The sequence below is a fragment of the Malurus melanocephalus genome, unplaced genomic scaffold, assembly GCF_030028575.1.
Source record: "Malurus melanocephalus ecotype Western Australia unplaced genomic scaffold, MMel_1.1 scaffold_296, whole genome shotgun sequence".
Taxonomy (NCBI): Eukaryota; Metazoa; Chordata; class Aves; order Passeriformes; family Maluridae; genus Malurus; species Malurus melanocephalus.
Window position 1 is genome coordinate 161032 of NW_026623528.1, and position 625 is coordinate 161656.

A 625-nucleotide genomic window follows, 5' to 3' on the forward strand; every position below is an offset into this window, starting at 1 on the left:
CGGGACCCCGGCCCGGCCCCGCCGCTCCCGCCGCTGCGTCACGCGCCCGCAGGCAGCGCCAGCCGAGAGCCGATGGCACCGCCCCATCGCGCCCGATCGCATCGCTCGCTCCCCTCCCCACCGGGGTCACCGGGCCGCCGCYGCCGCCGCCAACAACGGCCCCGCCACCGTGGGGTCTCCCCCCGGGACAGCGGCCGGCGGTGCGGCCGGAGCCCGCAGCCCTCCCGCGGAGGGACCCCCGAACGTCACCAACGCCGGCGGGAGCGGGCACTGCCGGCGCGCTACCGGCCCTCCCGGAGGGGCGAGAGCCGCCCGCGGTGCTGCCGGGGGGCGCCGGGGCTTACCTGGGGGCGGGCCTGCGGCGGCGGCACGGCCGGCAGCGGAGGGAGGAGCGGAGGGAGGAGCGGAAGGAGGAGCGGAGCGGCCCCGCCCAGCCCCGCCCGGGCGCACGTGACCGGCGCCATGACAGGTACCGGGGCGGAAGGGGCGCTCTCGCCTCGCTAGCGATGGCGCGGGCGGGCGCGGCCGGCGCCGCCTCCCCGGCTGGGCGGTGCGGTGAGGGCGGGAGGCGCCGCCGCGCTCGGGTGTCCCGGGGCCGGGCTGGGCTGGGTTGTGCCGGGCGGGG